Source organism: Phasianus colchicus, chromosome 28, assembly GCF_987193195.1.
Source record: "Phasianus colchicus chromosome 28, bPhaCol1.hap1.1, whole genome shotgun sequence".
Lineage (NCBI taxonomy): Eukaryota > Metazoa > Chordata > Aves > Galliformes > Phasianidae > Phasianus > Phasianus colchicus.
Window position 1 is genome coordinate 2890565 of NC_143463.1, and position 11537 is coordinate 2902101.

Below are 11537 nucleotides of genomic sequence, written 5' to 3' on the forward strand. Positions count from 1 at the left end.
AAGGAAAATCCCCATCCGAGCCTTCGCTGCGAGTTTGCTGTTTGCTGCAAGGAAAAAAAAATAATAATAATAATAATAAAATAAAATCACACGTTTCTTTTTAAGACCACAATGCTTGGCTTTGGGGAAGCCACTCCAGCCATTCCCACGGAGATGGGCATCCACAGTGCCCAGACCCACAGCCCTGACCCACGCTGCCCACACACCCGCGTGACCCCAATCTCTCCTGGCGGGCTCCCAGAAACCCCAAATCCCCCCCCCAAAGGCACAAAACCATCCGTGGGCCCCCAGCTGCATCCCCGCTGTCCCCGAAGGGCAGCCCGGCCCCGGCAGCGCTGTCAGCCAGCCCCTACGTCTTCCATTAATTCACTTCACACTGTCCATATTGATCGGTTCTGCTCTCTCCCGGCTCCCCCATCCCCTCCCTCGCCTGCCCTCCCTCCCCCCCTCCCCTTTCACCAAACTCCCCCCCCCCCCCTTTCCCTCCCTCTCCCGCCGGCTGCTGCACCGATGGGCAGCCCGGGCTGCGTGCTGCATGATCCATACAAACTCACTTACTCAGGGAAATCAATGGGCTCGAAAGAGCACACGCAGCAAGGCGAGGAGCCTGTCTGGGGATCGACCGCCCAGCAAGGAGACACAGAGAGAGGCAGAGCCTGCAGCCCGACGGCCCCCGCCGCCACCAACGCCGTTCCCCCCTCCCACCTCCATCCAGGGTGGCGGCCCCCCCCCCCTTCCCCAACGATGCGTCCCGACCTCCCCCTGTAACCAATGGGGTGCAGCAACCCGAGGTTTTTCTTCCGATGGAGGGCTCAGGGAGGTGGTGGGGATGCTCGCCAGGAGGACACCTGCATCCCATCCCCAAATCTAAGAGGATGAACGTCTTCCTCCTGCTCCTCTACCCACCCACCCACCCCCACACACACTTTGGATCTGCTTCCAGCCAAGCAGAGTGCATCCGTGCCTCAGTTTCCCCGCCTGGACCCAAAGCAGTGCCTCCCTCCCCGAGGGCTGCGGTGCAAAGGTGAGGTTAGGATCAGCGCTGAGCTCTGCTATGCAGCCCCACGGGATGAATAAACGTTAGCAGGGCTGAGGACAGAGCTAAAACCCAGCATTTGGGTGCATTCCAACATCCATAGAGGCATCCTGGACCCGGCTCAGGGGGTCCCCATGTTCTTTCCCCATCACCCCCCCCCTACATGGGGTTCCAGACCCCCAAAGAAATCATTGCGGCTGCACGAGCAGCAATTAATAAATCCTGCTTCCCCCATCAAGGGAGGAAATCTTTATTCATATGTATCCTATAAACTAATTTTTGCATCTTTGCAATAAATCCAGCTCTGCTCTGCCTTCATCCTGATAACCCCACGGTGGCTGAAGGGAGCACTCCCCATAACTCTGCTATGGGGTGTCTTCAGCTTGGCTCCCAAAATGGGGATGTGGGATGATGCTGTAGGGGTGATGCTACAAGGGGAGCAGCTGGAGCTGCCCAGCGATGGCTGGGATGGAGATGGAAGCAGGAAGGCCCTGGGATGGTGCTCTTAGTGCTTCCCCCCCCCTCTTACTGGTAAATCCTGGAAATGCCCCCTGTCTGCGGGCGACCTGGTGGAGGGGGGGGGGGAGCCTTTTCCCAGCAGACCCCATCTCTGAGATGAGTGTGGTTGTGTGCTGGAGACATCGTGTCTGTGCTCTGCAGGCTCCAGCCCTCAGAGCTGGGGGGGGGGATAGGGGGGTGGCAGGCAGCAGCAGCACAATGGGGCAGCTGATTTCCCCCCCCCCAATGCCCTATGCCCATAAAGCTGTGGGGTGTCCCTTTGGGGTCACACTGGGGGTTGGTTGGGGGACATTTGGTCTGCTGTGAGCATCCTCTGCTGGGACGTGGTGGACTTTCTGCTGCAGGGCTGCATCCCTGTGTTGAAGGCAGCGTTAAAGTTGAGGTTCCCAATCAGCCCAGACGTCTTCCAGAGGTTTTCCTAACTGAGGTCCTGCTCACCATTTTGGGGAAGGATTCAGCACCTCATCACCCCAATCCATCCAACCTCACTCTGCCCCATCCCCACCCTTTCCCTACCTTATCCCCATCCCCATCCCTACCTCCATTCCCACTCCATCCCACCCCAATCCCACCCCATCCCCTCTCCATCCCACCCCAATCCCACCCCCACTCCATCCCATCCCCATCCCCACCCCCTGCCTGCAGTGAGGTTCTCCCACGCACCCCACAGACAGCAGCTGATCGACCCCCCCCCCCCATGCAAGCATCCCACTGATGTGATGAGCCTGCTGGGTCTCAGCCAGCCCTGAGCCAAGTAGGATGAGGAAGACTCAAGGCACTGGGGATGGAGGAAAGCTGCTTTCCCCTTTCCTCTCCCCCACGGCAATGAAGCCCCCCCACCAACTCCCATCCCTGCCCCAAAGCTTCAAGGGATCAGAAACCAACAGAGAATGCTTTAGAAACCAAATTCTCCAAATCTCACTTTTTATCCCCATTTTTTTCTCTCATCCCCGTGCTTCGCCAACGCGGGCGCTCGTTACCAGTAACGAAGATCTCTGTGCATAGCAATGAGATTGATTGACCCCACTGACCCCGAGCAGGGCCAGGGCTCCCTCCAGGGCTCCCAGGTCACCGGCTGCTGACCATCACTCGTTGCCACGGTGACACCGATTGTCCCTGGGGGGGGTGCGGGATGCAGGGGTGGGGGTTGGGGGGGGGGGCCGGAGCAGGTCAGCGTGTCAAGGCAAGTGCATTAGTGGGATGCGAGTGGATTTGGGAGGGCGAGGGTCGAGAGGTGGGTGGTGGCACAGCGAGGGTAGGTGTCGCCAATGGGGTGGGGGAAACTGAGGCACGGGGAAAAGGGTGGGAGGAGGGGGAATGGGGGGAGCGCTTGGGTGTGGATGGGAGAAGGAAGGAGGACTTGAGGGAAGGCGGGGAGGGGGTTGAGGGGATGCGGGGAGGGGGGTCAAGGTGCGGGATGGAGGACGGAGGGGTGCGTGGAGCGCGTTTCCCCCATTCCTGAGCTCCCGCTGCCCTCTAGTGGGCAGCGCTGTCCCCTCACTGCCCTTTCTCCGGGTCCCGCTGCCACCGCCGCCTCTTGGGGGGGGTCCGGCTGCCCCCTCCCTTCGCCCCCCCCCCCCCGTCCCTCAGTGTCCCCCGGCGGTGACATCCCTGGGGATGACACAGTAAAGCTGTGAGAGGGGGGCGAGACACGGAGTGCCAGGTGTAGCCCCCCCCCCCGGGGAGGGGTGGGTCGAGAAAAAGAAAGACGCAGGGTTGGGGGCACTGTTTCTGACCCCCCTTTTGGGGGGGTTAAATGCACCCTAAACCCATCGTGAGCAGGGAGTCCGTGGAGGTGCCAGGCTGGGGGGCACTAAAGGGGTCCAGCCCTACGCACCCGCTGGGCGCTACTAGAGATCCCTAAATCCCCCCCCCGGTCCCCCCGCCCCGCACCCCATCCCGCACCCAGCGGTCCCGCAGAGCCCCCCGCCCCGCAGTTCCGCTTCTGTCCGCCAGGTGGCGCTGTAACCCCCGTCCGCAGCCCCAAAACGCGGCTCCGTCCGCCCTAAAGCCGCCCCGCTCCCCGACCCCAGTTCTGTCCCTGTCCCCAACGCTGCTCCGTTTCTACCCTGTGCCCCATCCCTTCCCCTTTCCCTGTTCCAATCCGCAAACACAGCCCCGTCCCTATCCTTATCCTCCAGCCCAACTCAGACCGTCTCACTGTCCCCAGCCCTGTCCCTGTGCCCTCACCCCTGAGACCTCACTGCCTGCCTTGCCCACACCACTGGTCCCCTAGTGGGGATGGGGACCTCACCCTCCCCAGGCAGGTCCCACCAGGTCCCACCAGCTGGAGGGACAGCAGGCAGCCCTTGGGGACATCTGAATGGGGGGCTTCCCCCACCACCCAGCCCCAAAGAAAGGCTTCCATTGCCTAGGACTCAGCATCCTGCCTTGTGTGGCACTGGGAGCTGTGCGCGATCCTTGGTGGCACCCGGGAGGACGAGTCAGCGTCAGGGTTGGTGGCAGGGTTGGTCACCGGAGACACACGGTGTGGGTTTGGGATGGGGACTGAAGCATCACCCCACATCCCTCCTCCCAGCGCACCTTATTTCAGGGACGCATCTCCGTGCCCAACGCCGCCCTCCGGTGCTTGGGGACACGATGGCAGCTCGGTGGCTGGTGGTGAAGGGGGGAGGTGAGGTCCCCTCCTCCTCCTCCTGTTGCGGTTGGAGCCACGGAGTGGAAGTAACGCGCGGTGACACCGCTGCCCCAAAAGCCGCCATCAGAACAATGGAAGCTCTCATAGGGGACGCGGGCGGCCCAACGCTCAACCCGGGGCTGGGAGCATCTTTGGGACGCGTGGGGACATCCCACGGCACGGGGCAGCCCGAGCAGAACGAGGGCACCGTGCTGGTGGGGATGGGTTGGCGCATCCCATAGTGGAGTGGGACGGAGATGGGACGTGGGGTTGGGGTCGGGATTGCAGAGTTTGGGCAGCTCTGGCTGTGATACGGAGAAAGGAAACGGCAGGAACGGAGCGGGGCGGCGTCGCCTTTAAAATAATGCAGCAAAATTAGCAGCTTTACAGTCATTAATATGCAAAAATGCAAATCAGGAGGTAATTAAGCCGCAGTCCTCCGGAGGATATTTCCATCATAATGAATTCTATTGTCAGGGAAAGAGCAGCCAGGCGGATTTATGTTGCTTACATGAATATAAAATATGAGGAACGAAGGGCCGTCCTTGCTGCGTGCTGCTGTCCCTTGGATGGAGGAGGGCAGAGGGCAAAACGTCCCCATCCTGTGTGCCATCCCAAGGCGTGGTGGCACCAGGGGATGGAGTACCTGTGGGGCACCTTCTGCTCCTCCATGCTGTGTCCAATGGGCATCAGTGATGTCCCCAAGGTGATGCCAACCCCGAGCCCTGCGCTGGGGCTGCCTCCATCTCTGTGGTGTCCCAGCAGGGATGGGGACACCCCAAAAAGAGTGGCTTTCACTTGGTGCTGTGCGTCCTGATGGGTCTGCAATACGAGGCAGGAACCCAGCACCCTCCCCAGCATATAGGGACACATATAGGGACACAGTGCCTCAGCCCCCCAAGATGCCCCCTCTCACCCTCTACAAACAGCATTTTGTCCATCCCTCCCCACGGGTGACCCCAGATCCACAACATGACAGCAGGGCATCACCGTGCCTTACGGCAAGTCAAACAGGCACCAGCGGGACACCACACGGGTCAGCCCCCTATTTACCACCTCCATCCCACCAAAGACCCCCAGCAAAGACTTCCAAACCCTCTGCTTTGATATGGGGGTGGGTTGTGGAAGGAGGGGGTGCAGCTTTCCCCTTTCACGCGAGCGGAAAACGAACCGAAACGCACCCAAAATGCAATCGTTGGCCGCGTGCCACCCTGCAGCTGCCGTCTCCCATCTCAGCCTGGCATTTTTCAAATGTCAGCCGAAAGGCTCGGGGGGCTGCGGGGGGCTGTAGGGGGTTGTAAGAGGTTGTAGGGGAGGATGGGGAGATGGGGGGATGGATGGGTGCGGAAGAAGGGGGAAGGGACGCCCGCAACCCCTGCAGCTGTCATTGTCATTGCTGTGGTGGAGGCAGCAGGTTGGGGAGGGGGGGGGGTTGGAGGGGAGGAAAGCGGCTTCGTTTTGGCACCTCTGTGGTCGAGGCAAGAAAAAGAATTTGTTGGGTTGTTTTTGTTTTCTCGCTCGAAGCCTCAGTCCCTTCCCATGGCCCCGTGCCATAGTGGGGAGGGTGACCAAAGGGTTGGAGATGAGCTGGTCCACATCCTGGGACACCCCCAGGGGGGAAGAGACCTCCCTGCCCTGTGCTGATGGGGACTGGGGGTGGAAGGCAGGGCTGGAAAGGGACAGGGTGGGTGGCAGCTGCTGTCCCCAGAAGAACTGCCCTCATCCTCACCCTCATCCTTGTCCTCAACATCTTCACCTTCGTTCTCATCCTCGTTGTCCTCATCCTTGTCTTCATCCTCCTCACCTTCATCCCCATCCCCATCCCCATCCCCATTCCCATCCCCATCCTCATCCTCATCCTCATCCTCATCCTCATCCTCATCCTCATCCTCATCCTCATCCTCATCCCCATCCCCATCCCCATCCCCATCCCCATCCCCATCCTCATCCCCATCCCCATCCCCATCCCCATCCCCATCCCCATCCCCATCCCCATCATCCCCATCCCCATCCCATCCCCATCCCATCCCCATCCCATCCCATCCCATCCCCATTCCCATCCCCATCCCATCCCCATCCCATCCCCATCCCATCCCCATCCCATCCCATCCCATCCCCATTCCCATCCCCATCCCCATCCCATCCCATCCCCATCCCATCCCCATCCCATCCCATCCCATCTCATCCCATCCCATCCCCATCCTCATCCTCATCCTCATCCCCATCATCCCCATCCTCATCCCCATCATCCCCATCCCCATCATCCCCATCCCATCCCATCCCCATCCCCATCCCATCCCCATCCTCATCCTCATCCTCATCCTCATCCTCATCCTCATCCTCATCCTCATCCTCATCCTCATCCTCATCCTCATCCCCATCCCATCCCCTTCCCCTTCCCCATCTCCATCCTCATCCCATCCCCATCCCATCCCCATCTCCATCCTCATCCCCTTCCCCTTCCCCATCCCCATCCCCATCCCCATCCCCATCCCCATCCCCATCCCATCCCCATCCTCATCCTCATCCCCATCCCATCCCCATCCCCATCCCATCCCCATCTCCATCCCCTTCCCCTTCCCCTTCCCCTTCCCCATCCCCATCCCCATCCCCATCCCCATCCCCATCCCCATCCCCTTCCCCTTTCACTTCCCCATCCCCATCTCTATCCCCATCCCCATCCCCATCCCATCCCCATCCCCATCCCCATCCCCATCCCATGCCCATAGCAGTGTCTGTGTGCCTTACAAAATACACAACCCATCACCCCCCCAATGCTGCACTCCCCAGCCCCCCCCACCCCCCACTGCACTGAGCCCCCCCCCCCCCCCCACACACACACCTGCAGAGCCAGAAAGCTGCACATCCCCATTGAAGTCAGCAATGGGGTGGGGAGGGGTGCAGGTGGGGGGGTACCTTGAGTGCCCCATTCCTGGAGAGAGGGGCACCTCGTGGGTGCAGGCACACGTGGGTGCTGCAGGGGTGCATGCATCCACAGGGCATTGGCGCAGGGTGGGTGCGTGCACCCATGGGGGCTTTCCCCCTTTTGCAGTGGTGAATTCTGGCAAAGAGAGCTCAGCCCATCTCTTGCACACACAGAGCTGCAGCTGGAGCTGAATTGATGGCCCTAAAACAAAGCCCTCCCTCACCCAGGCACTGTGGGGTCACGGTGTCCCCGCATCTGGGTGGGACAGGAGGGTCAGAGTGCTGGCCCCAAGGGAAGGGGGATGTCCTTGTGTCACCACCACCCCCTTCCCCATGGGGACATGGGATCCCAATGCGGCTGTGGAAGAGGTTGGTAGTAAAGCAGCCCCTATGTTTACAAAGGGTGACTTGCAACCCCCCCCCACACCACCCTCCCCCTCTTGAGGTTTAAGGTGACATCCTGCCTGCAGTGCCGTCCCCATCCCTGGGCCTCCTGGGGCAGGTAGGGAAACCACAGGGCGCAGTGAGGGCTGAGGGTGCTGCAGGGAAATAAAGGACAAATCCAGCATCCTCCCCGTGTGGTTTGTGGGGACGTAGCATAGGGCAGAGCTAACAGCATGGAGTGGGGATTGCTTTCCTTGAGCTCCCCATCTCCTTTCTCTGTTGCAGGGGAAAGAATGCCAATTTTGCTTTTGAAAGCCACCAAGAGAGGGAAAGCAGTGAGACAGAAATGAGGGGAACGTCCTCCTGTTGGAGCACCTTTTGCATCAGTGCTTTCTTATGGGAGCAATGGGATGTGTGGCAATGGAATCAGATCCAAGCATTGGAGACTGCCCCAAGCATCCCATCCGTGCTACTCACAGCCCTGGGTACCCCCAGCAACATCACCATATGGAGATAGGGGCAGGAGGGTGCCTGCATCCCATCTCCCTTCTGTGGGGGGGGATGCTGTGGGGATGGGGATTGGGTGGAGATGGGATTGGGTGGGATTGGGATGGGACTGAAGATGGGGATGGGGTGAGGATGAGGATAAGGGTGACAATGGGGATGAGATGGGGATGGGATGGATATGGGATGGGATGGGATGGGATGGGATGGAATGGGATGGGATGGGATGGGATGGGATGGGATGAGGATGGGGATGGTAGTGAGGTTGAGGTGCAGATGGGGACAGGGTGAGGATGGGGATGAGGATAAGGGTGGCAATGGGGATGGGATGAGGATGGGATGAGGATGGGGATAGCAGAGAGGATGAGATGGGGAGGGGGAGGGGGATGGGGTGAGGATGGGGATGGGGATGGGAATGAGATGAGATGAGAATGAGATGGGGATGGGATGGGATAGGGATCAGGATGGGGATGGGGATGGGATGAGATGGGATGGTAGTGAGGGTGAGATGGGGTGAGGATGGGGATGAGGATGAGATGGGGATGGGATGGGACAAGGATGGGGTTGGGAATGAGATGAGAATGAGATGGGGATGGGAATGGGAATGAGATGGGGATGGGATGGGATGGGATGGGATGGGATGGGATGAGGATGAGGATGAGGATGAGGATGGAGATGAGGATGGAGATGAGGATGGGGATGGGGATGGGGATGGGAATGGGATGGGATGAAGATGAGGGTGGGGATGGGAATGAAATGGGGATGGGGATGGTAGTGAGGGTGAGATGAGAAGGGGGAGGGGGATGGGGTGAAGAAGGGGATGAGGATAAAGATGGTGGTGAGGACGAGATGGAGATGGGATGAGGATGGGGATGGGGGTGGGAATGAGATGGGAATGGGGTGAGGATGGGGATGAGAACCCCCCTGGCCCCATGCATTAGAGCAGGAGCACAGTGCCCCAGCACATGGGGCTGGGGAACGCCGCTCACTTGGCACCCGCTCGCTCCACACACGCAGTGTGATGCAGAGATAAGATAAAACTGTCTGACGGCTGCCAAGTTAAACTGAGGTCACAGCAAACCTCGTGCCCCCGCCGTGCCGGGCTACACGCACACAGCAGTGCATCCTTTAATTTCAGGCACATTTCTGTCCTTCGACTTTGGGTTGATGAAACGGCACCGTTTTGTTCAGCACGGAGCTCCAAGCAGAGCTGGTGTTGGGGCAGAGGGTTCTGTGCTGCTTTTTGCCTATTGGTACACTGTGAGCCAAGTGCTGTGTGTGTCATAGAGCCGTCCCTCTGCAGGAGATCTGTGGGGCAAAAGAGTTTGGGTTTCTATCATGGGGTTGGTGTTTTCCCGAGGCACTCAGTTTTGAGTAAAAGCATTGTGAATGCCCCTAAATCTCCGTCCTGGAGTTTTCCCAAAACCACAAATGAGGAGAAAGCGCCCCAAAATAGGGGGAGTGTTGGAGGAGAGCCTGGGATTGGGCTGTCCATGGGAACAACGGGGTTATCCACGGGATCAATGGGGACAACCAGGGTTCAATAAGGATAATCCCCCCTCCCCTCAGTACCCAAATAAGTGCTCTGTGCCTGTACAAACCACCCCAGAGCGGGATGGGATGTAGGGACTGGGAGGGATGCAGGGGGTGAGGGGGATGCAGAGGTGGGAGGGATGCAGGGGATGGATGGGATGCAGGGGATGGATGGGATGCGGGGGGGGGGGGGGGGGGGAGGCACTGCAGTCGGATCCAAGCAGGAGCAGCCTGACAGATGGGGCTGCCCTACATTTCACCCATGCTTGCAGTTAAGCTGCCTTCCTGTGCCCTCCCCCCCGGCCCCAAAACGCTGCGAGTGGAGGAGGTTGGCTCAGGGGTGGCTTTGGGGTGCAGGGACCTGGAGATGCCAATAGGGATGCAGCCCCCCCAGGCTGCCCCCCAAGCATCTCCCCACAATATCTCAGCCCTCCCAGGACTTTCTGTTTCTCCTCCTTCTCACCAAAGTGACGTGAGCCCATGGGGTTCCCAGGCTCTAATTTCACCCGTGCTGTAAGGTCCCCCCCCCTCCCACGCATGCGTTGGCACCAGGGAAGCGAAAGAGAACAGGGCTGGGACAGTGGGGACACAGCTGCAGCCTGGCATGATGCAGAGTGAGGGTGGGATCCCTAAACCCCACAAGAAATGATTTGGGGCCACAGTTTTCCCCCAGCCTGCAGCATCCTCTGCTCTGAGATGTGGGCTCGTGTTATGCCAGCCCACAGCCAGCCTTAGCCCCTTGCTGAGGAGTGAGTCTGTAACCCCTCCATATGGGGTTTTGGGGCCGGATCCTGCTTCCACTGCAATAGGGCTCTCCCCATCCCATGGCTGTAGCTATTGAGTTCTCACCAGGGCGGTTTCTATTCCTCCTGAAACTTGACATGAGAGCATAAAACCCACTCAGAAATGTGGGTACAGCAGGGAAATCCCCCACTGGGTCCCCAAAAGCCACCAGCTTTGTGCTCTGCCCCCTCTGCACCGAGGTCCCTGTGTCCCCATGGGGTGCCTGACTCTTCCAAGCTCTGGAATTCTCCATTTTCAGGCGCTTTTCTGAGCTTCACCCACCACAGTGCTGTTTTCACTTTGGTGCTGTGCTTCCCATGGGGCTGTGACCCCCTGATTGGTGCCCCCCACCCATTCATGCCTCTGCTTGATCATTACCCTGAGTGCTCCGCAGAGGGGCTCAGGCCACCTCCCTGAGCCAGGAGGAGGAAAAACACAGAGGCAGAGAAGAAAAGGAGTTTCTCACCCATTGATGCTCGCCCACCACCCAAAGCCATGCTCCAGGGCAGCAGAAATGCAGGCAGAGCAGTGTCAGCCTTGTCCCAGCCACGAGGAGCACCCACATCCCAGGCAGAGCACCCATAGACATCACTGCATCCCCATGACAACCATCAGGTCCCCATCCACCCTTCCTCTCTTCCCCATATCCCTTCGAGGTCAGCACACCCCTCCAGGCAGAGCTCACCACCCCAAAACACAGCATCAGGGGGAACCCCGTGCTGTCCCTCCCATGCACCCTGAGGTTCTCCCCACCCAGGCACTGCTGGGTACGGGGGTGCAACTTCTTTCCATTCCGAGGAGATTCCCCAAGCCCCCACGCAGGCGAAAGCACCGCGGGTTTCCTGCCTGTGGGCGGATGCTATCCTGGGCTGCAGGCACTGCGTGATGCAGTGGGGGGGAGGGGGGGGCCCTGCTGGGGTTGGGGACGCCGTGTTTCCGCCCCAAGAGCTCTCTCACAGACCTACGTGTTTCTTTTGTTGTTGTTTATTTGAAAGCAGGTTTTCCATCCCTCCGTGAGGGATGGCAATAGGGAGGATACGGAGCATCCGCAGGTGCTGCGCTCCGGGTATCGCTTTGGGGAGGATGAAGGCATCCTCACCACCTCATCATCACAGCATCTGAAAGTCACAGTTTGGGGACCACCCAACTCCGAGACCACAAGGCTGCAATGGGCTGGGAAAGAAAAATAAAATAAAATAAAATAAACCAACAAAA

The 11537-nt window shown here is 59.5% G+C and overlaps 1 long non-coding RNA gene across 1 annotated transcript; it reads left to right on the forward strand.

Moving 5' to 3' along the window:
- The first annotated feature begins 3471 nt into the window (after positions 1-3471).
- On the forward strand, positions 3472-9711 carry LOC149914728 (uncharacterized). Its single transcript, XR_016460255.1, has 3 exons — positions 3472-4190; positions 7788-7987; positions 9145-9711. It is a non-coding gene; the product is annotated as an uncharacterized LOC149914728 (long non-coding RNA).
- Positions 9712-11537: the final 1826 nt, after the last annotated feature.